The sequence below is a fragment of the Sinocyclocheilus rhinocerous genome, unplaced genomic scaffold (assembly GCF_001515625.1).
Source record: "Sinocyclocheilus rhinocerous isolate Xijiao unplaced genomic scaffold, SAMN03320098_v1.1 scaffold1158, whole genome shotgun sequence".
NCBI lineage: Eukaryota > Metazoa > Chordata > Actinopteri > Cypriniformes > Cyprinidae > Sinocyclocheilus > Sinocyclocheilus rhinocerous.
In genome coordinates, this window is record NW_015632473.1 from 798,233 (window position 1) to 814,144 (window position 15,912).

Sequence of the window (15,912 nt, forward strand, 5' to 3'; positions counted from 1 at the left end):
GCCTAATTCAACCTGATTCGAATTGATTCTAAATTTGATAGTTTACACTCTATCAGCTACTCGGCCAGCGAGAAGTTGATGTCAGTGTATATTACCAATTGAATATGTAAATTTTGTATTCTCCCTGGCCACGGGTGAAATACAATTATGATAATTTGTAAGCTCTTAAAAGAGAGAGGTAATCATTATCAGTAAGCCACGAGCTAGGTAGCAAACAAGGGATCTTTTTGGCAATAGTTTTAACCTTGAAATTATATGACACCAGACAATGGATTATTTATAAATGAAACATGAAATTTTATTGGCTATTCTAGATTACATCACACTAAGCTAAAACACACAAACACACAAACATACAGTTTCAGAGGAAGGAAATTATGTTAGCGGAGTTCTGAGTTTCATAGTTCTACCTCGTTTTCACGAGTGATGTAAATTCGCCTTAAGAATTTCCAAAGCAGAGAATTTCGTCTTAAATTTTACTGCTTATCTAAATTCACCAGTTCAGCAGATTAGAGAGTTAGTTGTTCGTTTACTTGCGTTCTGCTAGTTGACAGCTGATGCGGGCTTCCGGATGTCTTTGAGGGAACCCCGTTACTGGTTGGTCGCTGAGGTGACGTCGGAATGACGTTCTTTTGGAAAACCCCTCGTTGATCGGTTGGTCTTTGATGAAGCAGAGGCTTGAGCAGTTCTGCTGAACGTCTGAGTTTGCAAGACTTTAAGTTCTGTGAAGATTTCACGAAGTATCACTGAAGTGTTGAGTTTTAGATGGCTGGTCGCTCTGATGGTAAGCGCGTGAGCACACGTAGGGGCTCTAACACGGCGACAGGCGAGAGCAGGAGAAACCGCAAGCAAGCTAGCACTCGAGTCTGTCCCGTATTGGGTTTTTGTTTCGCTGCATAAGTCCGTCCCCCGACGCGATCTTCCAATCGACTTCTTGCGAGGCGGAGCGTGCATACATTAACAAGAGACTTCAATTCATCACATGAGGACATCATCTATAAGAGTTGTGTTAATACTCCTATAAAGTCTCTTAAAGGCAAGTATTGTACACACTATTAAAGTTTACTTCATTTCAACATTCTGCATTTATCGTTTCCATTCGTTCAAGATTAAACTTCACATATTACACACATTTTAATATCCTCATTTCCTAGAAAGGGGTAATAAACACTGCTTAAAGTTACACTGATTAAATGAACACATCAAGCATATATATGTAAGACATACAACATATTATTTGTGAATTTATGCTCTGATAATTTTATACTTTCAATGATTAGCAAGATTGTCAAAGAAATCTTGTCTCTTTCCTTTGGAATGAAAGGGGGAAAAGAGGAGGTGTCCTGGGGTCATGCTCGTGTCACGAGTGTGAGAGTCTGCCATGTTTCTCTTGGACAGAGCGTTCTTAATCTGCCACTTTCTGTTTATCGGATTTAACAATTTATGCGTTGAACAGTCATGGGTATCACGCATCTGGTCCCTGAAAGCCCGTAAAACGCTTTTAAGCACTGTGAAAGCACTGTCTTTTATTAGCGTCTCTTGAGAGATAGCCAAACAGTCCAGGAAATGCTTCAAACCTTCACTGACCCTGCATGAGTTTTATGACCGCAGATGGCTGGGGAGAAGACCGTTAGTTTTCCCGGTGGAATGTAGAGATTCAATGTTCGTTTGTGTCCGCTTATAGATTCAGGGGTTTCACTATCTTGAAGACCGGAATCCTACACATCCCCCTTTGGCTCGGTGATGTTCCTGGTGCGAACATCGGCGGGCACTGGAACAAGAGGCAGAGAGAGAGAACAGACACACACAAGGCACAAACAACATCTCCATCACTGACTGAATCCTGGTGCAGGACTTGGGTAATTTGGGAATGATCAGGTTCGAAACTTGAGAAGACATAGGGGTGCATTATTTAGGATTACTTGTATCATTATTGTGTCAGTTAGATTGCTCTAATTGTCAGAGGTTCGACGAGGCGGTATGACGAGTTTGAAAATCGTGCAGTGTGAACTCGGCATAAGTGTTTATGCTTGACATGCTTGCCATTAAACAACGGCCGGCGATGCAGAATATCAGATTAAACGGCAACGAGAAGAAGTAGAACTTTACATTTAGCTTCTCAGGAATTATATTAACAGTTCATGTTTAGTGGTTGTTGTCCATGTGAAGCCAGTTTCTATACTGACTGTGCGTTTGGTTTACACAAACACTTAAGTTTAGCATTTTAGTGCTAATATTTAAAAGTCTAGATGACGTTAGCTAAAAAATTACTTTTAAACATGCATTAATAATTATTCTTACTTATTCAAGTTGTGTTTATTGACTTCAGCTAACTTGCCTTCTACAGTTGACTCCAAACAGTTAATCTGCCATAACAGTCAGTAAATAAGGGTGCTTTCCATAGACTGTATGGTGCTTTAACACTGGCACTTTTGGTGCGCACCCGGGTTCGATTGACGTCAGAGTTCGGTTCGTTTGGATGATGTGAACGCTGTCTTCCAAACTCTGGTGCGCACCTGCGAACCGTACCCAAGTCTGCTTAAAGTCCGCGTGAACCGAAAGTTGCTGCCGACTTTATTTCAGTGAAGTGACGTATTTCCAGCTGAAACGGAATATTGAGGAGAGGGCGTAGTTTTATTTTTGCACTCCTCCTCTCATCTCTCACTCATAGCAAACTAACTATTATTTTGCCCAAGCCGTCAAACTGACGTTATCAGAGAAGGAATGCCATTCCAGAGTGGAAGTAAATGTTCAGATTGTCAATTTTGATTTCATGCGGACTTTAAAAGGGGTGGTCTGGGGTACGGTTCAAGTGAACTCCAGTACGGTTCACTGCTGATGTGAACGCAATCGTACCAAATCACGGAAGTGAACCGCTATTAATGACGTATTATTTGATAAAAATGTGTATTTGTGTGTGTTTCACTCACTTTCCTGACGAGCGTGACTGACGCGCTGCAAACAGAGAGCTGTATATCTCATTTCTGTTCGCCTTAGAACCTAAGCGTTCTTTAGATCATTTGCAGTACATTCGTAAGACAGACGTAATTGCCGTTATGTACCGAAGCTTGTAAACAAAACAAACGGTTCAAAAACGTAAATATATAAAAGTGCAGAGAGCAATGTTGCCACCTTCTCCTGCGCCGTTGTTACTAAGCAACGGGGGTAAACAGCTGCTGGCTTGATGACGCAAACGAACCGCGGTTCAGACCCAAATAAATTAATATTATGAACACAGTCCAGCAGGGGGAGGGGGGAGCAATCGAACTCGGGTTCGGACCAGGCAAGCGAACCAAGTGAGAAAGCACCCTACTGTTGAAATCCTGCAAATTACAGAGCCCTGCACATGACAGGAGGAAGATATAGTGGCCACAAATTAAAAACTTGTTCCCACAAATGAATTTGTTATCTTGTTTTAAATTGTGACCACATTGTATCAAATCATTCCCTTGTGGCAATTATTTAAAGGGATGGTTTACCAAAAAATTCTGTCATTCCAAACCCCTAAAATGTTGATTAATCTTCGAAAATTAAGGTATTTTTAATGAAATCTAAAAGGTTTCCCTCCCTCCATTGAAAGTTTGGGTAACCAAACATAGATGATCCAACAAGGTCATAAGGATGTTGTAAAATCCATATGAATCAAGCAGTTTAATTTAAAGCTGGTGAAGAGATACAATCGCATTACATGATTAACAGCTCTGATGTTTTTTGATTGTGAAATGTCTTGTTCTTTTTGGAGGGGTTTTGAAGTTAACTTAGGTAACTTCTATGCATACTAGCTTAGCATACCACCAGCTGATTAGCCTGCTAGCTTAGTCAATACCCCACATAAATGCTTAGTTCTGTCATAACAACTCTCTGAGAGTTTAGCATGGTAATATACATGGCAATGTTAATGTGTTTGGTCTTGGCGGAATAGATCTGCTACGCTGCTACTGCTGCTTTTGCTGTGGCAGAACAAGTACCAAGACTTGCTACTGCCAATACATCCACAGACATGCTGCTTGTAGGAAAAACTGCAGCTGCACATGTAACATATGTGACCCTGGACCACAAAACCAGTCGTAAGTTGCTGGGGCATATTTGTAGCAATAGTCAACAATACATTGTATGGGTCAAAATTATCGATTTTTCTTTTATGCCAAAAATCATTAGGATATTAAGTAAAGATCATGTTCCATGAAGATATTTTGTAAATTTCCTACCGTAAATCTATCAAAACGTAATTTTTGATTGGTAATATGTGTTGCTAAGTTCTTCATTTGGACAACTTTAAAGGTGATTTTATCAATATTTAGATTTTTTTGCACCCTCAGATTACAGATTTTGTCAGCCGAGTGTTTGAAATAAATCTTTCTGTGAGATGATGCGGCTTCTTACACAGAATAAGGCACGCAACATATTTCATAGTATCCTAAGCAGTGATAAAGGCTATGTCGATTAGCATTGCATTATAGATATACTTTATTATAATGAAAATTATAATAATAAGAACTCAGATAAACCATATATTGCTGTAATTGTATGTTTATTTGTCACGTTGAATCAATGAAAGCATTTAAATCTTCTGTTTATTCAGCAACCGCTATAGAGATTTCCTGGGTTTTTTCTGCAGGGTGTATTTGGAGTTTCCACGCGAGAGCGCCCTCTGGCCTTCAGATGGAGATTTACTGCTGATCACAGAACCGTGCTTCACTGAAAGATACGCATGACAATCGCAGCTTCTGTCTAATCGCGATTTCGATTTCATTTCGATTTATCGTACAGCCCTATATAAATCTCAGTTTTTTAAAAAATTACCCGTATGACTGGAGTTGTGGTTCAGGGTCACATACATGAAATTACCCTGTAGCAGATCTGTACAGGTGGAGCTGGGGAAGGTGGAGGGTTTATCAAGCGTGCTGCAACTGCTACAGCAAGCTCTAGCCAAGTATTTGAATGCTAAGCAGCAAGCCCATTGGCTGCTGATGCAAAAAGAAACCAATCACCTGTGCCATGTGATAATTATGTCATTATATCAGATTGAGTTAGAACCTATCGGCCTGCGCCATCTAGAGTTTCATGACAGAACTTTGTATTTATACGTTTTTATACTTGTTATACTTTTATGTTTGATAAAGCTTTAAAAAATCACTACCCACCGGGGTCCTGCATATACTCAACTCAACAGGCAGACCAAATTGTTCATGACACTGTAGTTTTTCTCTGCCACAGAAGTACAAGTGCATCTGCTCATGTACCTTCATGACACTTATCTCCTGGTTGCTCCCGGGGGATTGTCCATGGGATTAAAAGTTCATGGTCCCATTGTGTGAAAGTTACTGAAAAATGAGGAACCTGACCACTGGGCCTGGTTAGCTTGTAGCAATTTGGTCTTAAGCACTGACAAGACATCAGTAAGAAATTTTTGTTAGTTTGTTTCATGGTGTGGATAGCAGCTTTCCTGTTTTGAGGTGTTGCATCACACGATTTAAAGTAGGTCACCTCCCCCACCCACCCCCCATCAAACCAGTTAACAATGTGCCGACTTCCCCCACATCTGTTTGATGGTAGCTGTTGGCATCCTGGGGCTAATTACCACTGCCGTGTTAGTCCCTCCGCACTGATGTTTCCTGGGCTCCAGCAGATGGACCCTGATGCGGCGCTGCACCAGGGGGCACACAGGACCTAAGAGAGGACTGCCATCCTCTCATCCTCCACGGCGCAACCTGTATTTGTCCATACAGACAGAGATACCACCAATTGCAGCTTTTTCTCAGGGGGATTGTTTCTTGACCTGGTCGTCTCTTCCTGTTCTCTGCCAGGTTCTTGTTCTTTTTTTTATTATACCCAAAGCCAATTAGAGGCATCATCACAGAGCTCAGCAGGAAGACAACATGAGCCATGCCAGCCAGAAATGCTGCAGTAGGCTGCTGGGTGGCCATGACCTCAAAAATCCCACCTCAGAATAATACTACAATGAGCTGGAATTAGTTTGAAATTTAGAACTTATTATTAAAGAAATGTATTTTGACAGAGAGTGGCCATCAATAGAAGAGCAGTGACATTTTTTTCAGTGATTGGAAATGTGTATAGTGAAAACGAATATGAAAAACTTCTTATTGACCAGTCCAGTGGTTCTCAGATGGTGGAATTCCTTTAGGCGGTACACAGCATGACCCTGAACATTTGCAGTTTTAAAAATATATATAAAAAAAATATTTTGTGTCTTTATACTTAAAGGGGATGTCTAATGCTATTTCATGCATTTTGACTTATTTACGCTGCTAAAAAGTTGGATTCGTATGCTAAACATGACCCAAGTCTCAAAAAACGAGTTGGACGTATTACGGAGTATTTCTGTGCCAGATATACTCCTTCATGCCTCCAGGATCTCAACTGTTTTCAGAGAGAAGCGGTACAGCTGTGTCTTTCTTTTATAAATCTGATAAAACTAAAGACTCTTTGGAGATATGAAGGATGTAATACTACTCTATAGGGTTTGCAAGATTAACATGAGATTGGTAGAAACTGTGTGTTATGTCCCCTTTAATGGGTTAGTTCACCCAAAAATGAAAATTCTGTCATTAATTACTCACCCTCATGTCTTTCCAAACTTGGCCTTTGTTCATTTTCAGAACACAAATTAAGATATTTCTGATGAAATCCGAGAGCTTTCTGACCCTCCCATAGACAACAAGGTTCCTACCAAGATCAAGGTCCAGAAACGTAGTAAGGACATCGTTAAAATGGTCCATGTGACATCAGTGGTTCAGCCGTAATTTTATAAAGCTAAGAGAATACTTTTTGTGCAAAAGGAAACTAAAATAACTTTATTTAACAATTCTACTCCGCGTCACCCTAGGGCGCCAGAAAGTCAGAAAGCTCTCGGATTTCATCAGAAATATCTTAATTTGTGTTCCGAAGATGAACGAGGTCTTACAGGTTTGGAACGGCATGAGGGTGAGTAATTATTGATATAATTTTCATTTTTGGGTGAACTATCCCTTTAAGTTATTTTTCTGTTTTTTTTGTTTAGTTTTTTTTTTACCAATGTATGATTTTTTTTTTTTAAGTAAATATTTAAAATGTATATTTTACATTTATGCATCTGTTGAACTCATGCATAGCCCGCATTTTTACATTAGCAGAGCAGGATATGAATAGATTACATCAGGGTTACTCAAGTTCAGAGGCCAAGCGGGCCGCATTTAAACCACATAAAATGCGAAGGGCCACAAATTACAATTTGCATCATCAGACTTTATTTAAGACAATATTTGCAGATTTACTAATTTAGAAATGCAGTTTATTACTTATCTAATTCTTGATTGTCCTTAAAATAACACTGAACATATTTTTTTTAAAGAGTAAAAAAAAAACATAATTTATTTAAAATAATTTATTTCATACTAAGTAAAATTTGAATCCATGAATGTATTTATTGACATATCACTTACTGATATAAAATTATAATTTAACTTCATTTGGAGTATTTCGTTATTCCGCAATGCACATTTCTTAATATTATGCCTAAAATGTGTTTTAATATCACTGTTAATAAAGATTGTATGATCTCTCTCTAATATCGGTCTTTAAATGCAAGATATTTAAAGTGTACCTGAAGTTCACTTGCAATAGTTTGACTTTATAAATATACTTCAGTATATCTTTAGTTGGACTTCAGCACTACTTCCTAACAATTAAAATGCATTAAGCACAAAAGTAGTTGTTCCGAATTTAGCAGACTATAGGTGTACCAGTTTAGTATCCAACAGTACAATTGCAGGGTATTTTTTATTAAGCAAATAAATATGTAAATGCATTTGTAGAATTCAAAATAAATGTATACGTTCTGGATGCTGAACCTCACTGACCACATCTTTGATGCTTTTTCTGAAATTAAAGTCATTTATTTGTTTACATTAGATGTGGATAAATGACTAACTAGAGCTGCACGATTCTGCATAAACTGGAGAATCATGACTGTATTTTTAAAATAGATATCACTATTCTCCAACCATGATTCTGAGAGAAAAAAAACAGACAACTTAACAAAATAACATGTAATTTACTAGAGTTTCTAGTAAAAATTGCTGCAGTCTATTTATAAAATACGATATTTAACGAATTGTTAAAAATATGAAGTTGAACAAATTATTCAATGAATCACTCAAAGACTTCACTTGTTTCATTCAATGACTCAACGTTTTTTGAACGAATCTCTTTTTTATGTCACTTATCTCCACCGGCTGGCTTTACGTTGTAATTGATACAATCTTTATTTGAAGCGTCGTCACTTTCAAAAAGATTCTATTTTGATCGCTACATAGACAGCAGTGTTTATATCCGAACTATAAACTTTTGTTCCAGTACTTCTGTGATTATTTGAATGTTTGTAACACAGAAATAGCGATACAAAAGACTTTGTAAAGATGTTCTCTCTGGTCAGCGGCACTGCGAATGCTGATTTAATAGGCTTTAATAGACATATAGCTAAATCATGTCATTTATGAACAAGATTGCGTGGGTGATTGAATCTGTTTGCGATCAGGCTATTTATTTAAATATCCAACAGTATATGACAGTAAACACACGACGCGGCAATATATGGTTTATCTGTGTTCTTCAAGCCATCTCTGGCATTTTCATAATAATAAAGTATATTTATAATCCATGCTAATCGACGTAGCCTTTATTACCATATAGAATATATTTTCTGCCTCGTTCTGTGACAAAAAGCGCACATCGGATGCGGCCCGTGGGCCACCTGTTGAGTACCCCGGGATTACATGATGGCCTGACCGCACTGATATGTCTGTTTTGTTCCTGTGCAATATTAAGAAACAGCCAAAACTGAAGAAATCGACAAAAAGGAGAGGTATTATTGTTTGCACTCAAAGTCTGTGAGCTGGTCTGTTTTTGACTCCCTGATAAACTCTGAATGCAGCACTGTAGTTTGACCATGATATCAATAATGAAACCAGACAGAGAAGTTCAAGTACTTCTAAACAGATGGGTGAAGTTTTAAGATTGCATTGCTTTAAATGAATAAATATATTTATTTTTAGGGATTAGTATTTTGGAATTGGAGTTTTTTAAGGGCTCTTGTACCGCAAAGGGCCAGTCAAGGGTTGAGTCTGTTGCAGCAGCATTATTTGTCAGAAATATTTATATTAATCAGAATATGGCATTATGAGTATGTTGCTCACAGTCCTACAGCTTCAACTTAATAAGATTTCCATTTGACCAATGCTGAAATCTTTTGATCACCTGAATGGTGATACTTGGAACAGAACCTCTGGACTTTATGTTCCAAAGGAAGTCCTGTATAGTTTCGAGTTGTGGTACGAAACTTTAGAAATCAGAAAAGCGACACAGTGGCCAAAGACATTCATTTGCATGTGTTCATAGTTCAGTAATTATTAAGAAACGGCACAGTTTGAATGCAATTTAATAACCCCCCAACAGAGTAACTGACAGATATTCTTTACAAATGAGCTAGATTTAGCCCATAATAGTTTTCTCGAAAAATGAACCCATGGATTATGCATAATAATAGGAACATTGTAAGTGCGTCAGTAATTATGTTGATGAAAGTTGGATTTGTTGATTGTGGATTCATTACAAAAGTTGGGTTTTGCGGCTATAAAAAAGATGAATTTAGCGACACATTGTCTTAAAGTAATAGTTCACCCAAACTGAAATTTATGTAATTAATTATTCATCCTCATGTCATTCCAAACCCGTAAGACCTTCGTTCATTTTCGGAACACAAATAAAGATATTTTTGGTGAAATCCAAAAGCTTTCTGACCCTCCATAGACAGCAAGGGTCCTACCACATTCAAGGCCCAGAAAGGTACCAAGATGTAATTTTTGCGCACGAAATGTATTCTTGTAGCTTCATAAAATTACAGTTGAACCACTTATGTCACATGGACTATTTTGTTGATGTTCTTGGTCTTTTCTGGGCCTTGAATGTGGTAGGACCTTTGCTGTCTATGGAGGGTCAGAAAGCTTTCGGATTTCATCAAAAATATCGTAATCTGTGTTCCGAAGATGAACGAAGATCTTACGGGTTTGGAACGACATCAGGGTGAGTAATTAATGACAGAATTTTATTTTTGAGTGATCAATCTCTTTAAAGAAGGGTTTAACATACAAATTGTCAAACGACTAACTAGCACACTATCATACTAAACTTCTTGGAGAGCTTGCATTTCTCAATTCACCGTACCTGTTGAAGAAAAACCCCAAACAATTGACTACTTGGTTGATGGGCGAATAGTAGACCATCCTTGCCCATCCCCATCTTAAAAGATTTCCCCACATGTATTTTATAACTGCAAAAAGACAGCCTTTTCACCAATCTAGAGTGCAGATACTCCTCCCTGTGAAACGAAACCACTGTGAAGCCTGCACAGCCATTTGACCATTTCCTGCATCACACACAACCCAGCATCCCTCAGTAGCCTCTTCAGGGGCATGTGGAGCACTGATTCTCTCTCGCTTTCTCTCTCCAACTGAGGTGAGCGTTGCATCATGATGTGCTGAATTATTGAGAGGCTGTTCGGCCGTTGGTCTGGGATCAGCTCTCCCTTGTCTTTTTGCGGGCTGCGGTTGCTCTGGACCTCTTTGAAGCGGCTGAACTCTTCACCTCGTGTCTAAGCGGGTCATCCTTTCCGTCGGGCCAGAGGAGAAGTAGTGCAGAATGACAACCTTGTTCTCTATCCTTCTCCTCTGCCTCCATCTCACCCTATTTTTTATATCTCTTCACCTCTAGCTTTTCGTCCACTGCGTCTGCCCCTCTGATACATGTCTCTTTTTTTATGTATAAATCTTATTTAATTATTTTTTTTCATAAATAGTACACGTTGCAAGGTTTTTTTTTCAATTATATAATAAATAAAAAGAAAACAGATAGAATAGAAAAAGAATTGAGCAAGCTAGTGTTAGAGGGCTTTTTTTGCTCTTTGTTAATTGTATAATAAATAAATTAAAAAAACATTGAATTAGTGCTGGGCGGTATACCGGTTCATACCGAATACCGGTGTTTATTTTTGTTATGATATTAATTTTTTAAATACCGCAATACCGGTGTATGTCGCTTAAACAACGTTCGGAACGCGACACTGTTTGACTTATATAAATTTTTGGTCATACCGCCCAGCACTACATTGAATACAAAAAGAATAGAGAAGCTAGTTTAGTTTTTTTTTTAAAGAAAACAAGCAGTTAGTAAATGAATACAGTGCAAGTCTGAAAGTTTTTTTTTTTTTAAAGAATAGAATTAGAATAGAGAGTGCTAGAGTTAGACGGTCAAATAAAGATGGAAGAGATGTGTTTTTAGCTGATTCTTGAAGATGGCTAAGGACTCAGCTGTTTAATGTTGAACAATAATAGAAAATCATATTTTTTTAAATATATAAACATGGAAAATTGGGCTTTAAAAATAAAAAAAAATGCATCCTTTCAAAGATGAAACAAAAATAGATAAACTAGCCCACCTGACTAATTTACTGTTCTCTTGTCTAACCAATCCCAATTTTTTTATCTTTGTTTTCTCTTCCTGATTTCTCTTCTCCCCCATCCTCTTCCCTATTTGAATCTCTTCTGTGTGCATCGGTTCCCTTTCTCCCTCTTTCTCTCTCTCACGCTCACCTCCAAATTCATATTCTCAGGCTACTGTACAGTGCATCAAAATGCATGTGACAAGTTGGGTTTGCATGTGTTGAATGACTAATGCTCTGAGGCTGTCAGATTGTTTAGTATGCCAAACAGATGTGGTGGGAACGATGGTTGATTCATGCCTTTATTGTCTAAATGAGGGTGAAGTTTGCGGCACATGTCTTTGTCACCAACCTTCAGCAGCTTCTTATATGGCGCCTCGAAAATGTTTGACGTAGAAATAATGGTGGGTGAATGTCACATAATATAATTATAGGTAGTTGACATGGCATCCTTTTGTCAAGCTGGCATGTCGTGTGGTGTGACATGCTTTACGCTGTCTGAAGCTATTTTTAGCAGCATTTTTTTTCTTTTAATTCAATTCAATTCAAGTTTATTTGTACAGCGCTTTTCACGATACAAATCATTGCAAAGCAACTTTACAGCAAATTAAGTTTCTACAGTACTTTTAACTGATTTTATAGATAACTTTTATTATACATGCAGTTTGTTTGAGTCCAAATTAATTGAGAAACTGCATGCAATATTCATACTTTTGAAAACGAATCTGTCACAATGGAGGACTATTTAAAATAAAGAATGAAAGCAAAAAGGTGAGATGAAAGAATGTGAATTTTTCAGGTACACTGGTAGCATTACTGTCTTAGAGTAGTTAGAAATACTACAGAATTTGAATAATCAAATCTAAAAATAAAGCACTGCCCAGTCTTCACTATATGAACTAAATCTACATTGCATCTTATTAAAGCTAAAAAAGTTATTCAGACAAGAGCAGACTGCAGAAAGTATATTAGGCTTAATAACTTTTTAACATCAAGCACATCCCATGCTTTATTTTCTCATTCATGTTTCTTTCTCACTTTAACATGTCAATAACTTGTGGAAATGTGTGAATATATTTACATACCTCAAATATATTTACATAAAGCTGTATAAACAATATAGCAAAATCTCTATATCATCTTTATATCATCACCATGATACAGGTGCATCTCAATAAATTAGAATGACGTGGAAAAGTACATTTATTTCAGTAATTCAACTCAAATTGTGAAACATAAATATATGACGATATATATCACAAAAATAGGACAATTAAATTACTGTAGAAATAAATAAAAGAATAATGCTTACTTGAATAAGATATGAAAATATAAAATAAATACCCTAATATAATCGTTTTTCTTTTTTGCAACCTATAATCAGTAATCTGCCAATTATTTTCTGTCAGAAAGTTCTGAATGCACATGTATTGTATTTACATACAATTTTGTTAGTCTTTACAAAATGGGACTGAACAAGTGGATCCTCCTTTTCACATGACAATGAAGTTACAAAATCTTTTTAATTTACAGTTGTTCATACACTGGAGTTACTATTTTTATCTGTGTTCACCTTTGTACTGAACAGTCATAGCATAATAGCAGATATTTATGTATGTAATGTTTAATAAATGCGCATTTAAATCAACCTTTCCAAAAAATTATGGTATGGTGGGACCCTCAAGTGCTCTGACAAATTTGAAACAGTATATTAATTTGTCTTTCTCACACCTTTCATTGTCAAAGACAGGAAATCATTGATCATGTTTACATGCATGTTCTTAATAAGCTGGTCCCAAGTGTTGTCATATAAACACATTAAACTGTTTTCTTTTAAGCATAAACTGATCAACAGCCATATTTTTGTCCATTACTCCGATTACCCTGAAATTGTCCTTTACTGTGGATTTAAGTGTATCAGCCATAGTACGCGTTGTACGGTAGAAGAGGAGGAAATATAATGTACAATCTCACTCTTTATTGACCCAGAAAAATATAAAAATGTGTTCTCGTCTCATACAAATGAAGGAGAAGTCATAGAGTCATAGAAACTGCAAACATCAGAGGAGAATATAAGTTCTAAACACATTTCCTGCTGATATTTTGGAACACTCTGGTGGTTTTAATGCTTTTTTGAACATTGCAGTGTAGGGCTGCACGATAAATCGAAATGGAATCGAGATCGCGATTCGACAGTGCAGTGATCATGTTGTGACGTCACTTACAAAATCTTGAAAAGGTAATATTCTGGCATTGCCGGGTTATTGATTTGATGTCACTGGTAAGAAACCGGAAAAGGGGATCAGGACACAATGCCAGTTGAATTCGAACCTGCATTTCCCACATGAGCACCAAAGCATGACATGTCTGTAGCTTCGGTGTGCCTGTGTTTTCTATTTGATTTCCATAAATCTGCACAAGTTTATCACTCTCAGCGCTCATGAGAGGTTTAACAGGCATGAATCTTTGATAGACCAGATGGCTAAAGAGACTATCTGCCACTGGTCAGCCTCCGTTTAACCTCCCTGCGCTTTCAGTGTGTGTGTGTGTGTGTGTGTGTTTGTTTGTATTTTCCTTTCTGTATTTGCACATTTATTTACTCATGGTAATTTGCATATCTAACACACTGGCTATTTTAGATGCTTTCAAAACATTGCTGGTTGCGCTCTCTTCCTCATAGTGACCCGCTCTCTACATTACTAATTTTTTACATACATGTGTACAAATGCATTTGAAAGCATTTACTGACGTCACTCAACCCAAGGCGAGAGTGCATTGCTCTGTGTGTGTTGTGAGACTGTGTGTCCCCTAAATGACCCCGGCCCTCAATCTGGCTCCAGGCACTTTATTAAGGGATTAATGGGCTAGTGGTTGTCAGTGTCCCCGTGTGCCATTGCCTTCTCCAGCTCCTGACACCTGGGCACACTACTGACCCCCCCACACACTTGCACACACTCAGACACTGTAAACATACACTGTACTCATACACAATCTAGGTCAGAGCCAGACAACAACACAGACAGACCCAATAACGCTCACTGTTAACGGGAGGGGTGGAGGTCAGCCGGCCTACCCACAATCTCCTGCTCCCTCGTCTCCAGCCAGACTACATTCATATGATTACGCCCCCTCTGCCTCCCTCCCCAGCTGTCTGATCGAGTGTGGTCACCCTTGAGAAGCATATGCCATCTACCGCTCAGCTGTACATACTGTCAGACGTCTGATCTGATAAGACGAACAGGCTAAACTTTTTTCTACCCTCCTTTTTTGTCCAGTCTAAATGTAGGGAGCAGACCTCTTTGTTTTTCTATATCAGAAAGGCTGAGTGAGTTTACAAGAGCTGGTTTTCATTAAAAGAACTCTGGCGTTCCTATGAGCTCACTGACTGTCTGTCTATTTTGTCTTGTCGTGGCGCTTGCATGTTTTTTAGGCTAACCATAGAAAGTTCTTGAAACCTTTAGAAGTTTGTAAATGTACTGTCAAGTTCAGCCCTCACTGTTGTGTTCTGTTTTATACCACAGCACTTTATGACTGCAAATGTACGAAAACAAAACATAAACTTGCCAGGTATCTGGTTTAATCTGTGCTAAAGTTTAGTATTTGTTCGACTGGCACAAATTAGATCTTCAGGTTAACTTTTTTCAGAGGTGGACTAGGAATTGATTGTATTGGAGAAGGTCTTTTTGACTTTGGCTTAGCCTAGAGTAGTGAGTAAGAAAAAACATTCTGAGTCATTTTGACCAGATTTCAAACCCTTTTTTCTTTTTAAGCCAAATTATAGACATCTGCTTCAGCTTTAACCGCCTTTGGTAACAGCCTTATCTCAATGATGCCCTTGTCTCTGTAGCAGTTTAAAACTCAAATGAGTCACAAAGTGGACAACCAGGCTCAAATTTAAATATGTTGCACATGACAGTGAGTTGACGTCTGTGCTTCCTTTGGCCAGGGGTCTTATGGGTGACAAAATCTTGCTTCTTGGTTTTGCACAATGCAGAAAATGTGGGTGATGTTACCAGGACGTTAGTATGAGATTGCCAGGGTGTTCACTGGCCCAGTTAAAGAGAGCCTCCTCTTTTTGAGATATTCTGGTGCCTAGGTGTGGCTCAGGTCCTTCACTTTTTTATATTAATTTATTTTTATGTTGTGACCAATAACCAATAAATGGCTAATAAAGTGAATTTAAAGGTGACATATCATGAAAATCTGACTTTTCCAGGTTTTAAGTGCTATAATCAGGTCCCCGGTGCATCTACCAACCAAGGAAACGTGAAAAAGATTAACCCAGTAACTTTGTTTTGGTAAGCCTTTTTCTGCAAGCGTCTGAGAAAACGAGCGCGTTTGATTTTGCTCACTTGGTGACGTGGCAAAGGGATCTCATTATAATATTAATCTGTAAGTTTCCACCCACTGCGCCGTCA

The 15,912-nt window shown here is 38.0% G+C and overlaps 1 protein-coding gene across 5 annotated transcripts in view; it reads left to right on the forward strand.

The window, feature by feature from the left end:
- Positions 1 to 15,912, forward strand: part of LOC107742547 (zinc finger protein 827-like) — an 82,106-nt gene that overhangs the window by 44,703 nt on the left and 21,491 nt on the right. The window lies entirely within an intron of this gene.